The sequence below is a fragment of the Stegastes partitus genome, unplaced genomic scaffold (genome assembly GCF_000690725.1).
Source record: "Stegastes partitus isolate 25-593 unplaced genomic scaffold, Stegastes_partitus-1.0.2 Scaffold2553, whole genome shotgun sequence".
Taxonomy (NCBI): domain Eukaryota; kingdom Metazoa; phylum Chordata; class Actinopteri; family Pomacentridae; genus Stegastes; species Stegastes partitus.
The window spans coordinates 43,308-44,124 of record NW_007580284.1 but is presented as its reverse complement, the minus strand read 5'-3'; positions in this window follow the sequence as shown (position 1 = coordinate 44,124).

Here is an 817-nt window from a genome sequence, read left to right as displayed (position 1 = left end):
CAACACCAGCACCAACAGCACCAACACCAGCACCAACACCAGCACGAACAGCAACATCAACACCAGCACCGACAGCAACACTGAGAGCAGCAACAACACCAGCACCAACAGCAGCAACAGCAGCACCAACAACAGCACCAACAGAAGCACCAGCAGCAACACCAACAGTAGCTCCACAGGCAACACCAGCAGCAGCACCAACAGCAGCTCCAACAGTAGCACCAACAGTAGCACCGGCACCAGCAACAACACTAGCAACAAAACCAGCAACAAGACCAGTAACAGCAGCACCAACACAAAAACCAACAAAAACACCAACAACACCACTTAAAACACCAGCAATAAGACCAGCAACAGCAGCAACAACAGCAGCAAAAACAACATCAGCATCAAAAGCACTAACAAAAGCACCAATAGCACCACCAAAAAAAGCACCACCAACAGCAACAACAGTAGCACCAACAGGAGAACCAGCAGCAATACCAACCCCAGCAACAACAACAGCAGCAACACCAAAAAGACCAAAAAAAGCACCAATGGAATCTATGTTCCACTCTTCAGAACCTGGAAGAACATATGAGATACTGAACTGAGATCAAGAACATAAAAGATGCTGCTTTTTATTTCATGTCTTCATACATGTGAGCAGCTTTAAAATTAAATTACTGACAGTTCTGTGTTTAAAACACGAGATAAAACATGATATGCAACTAGATCTGGACTGTAAAAGGAAAAAAAAGGCATTTCAATACTGTGAACAGGATAACTGAAACAATATGTCATGTCTCGTACCAGGTGTTAGGTTTTATTTAGTTTT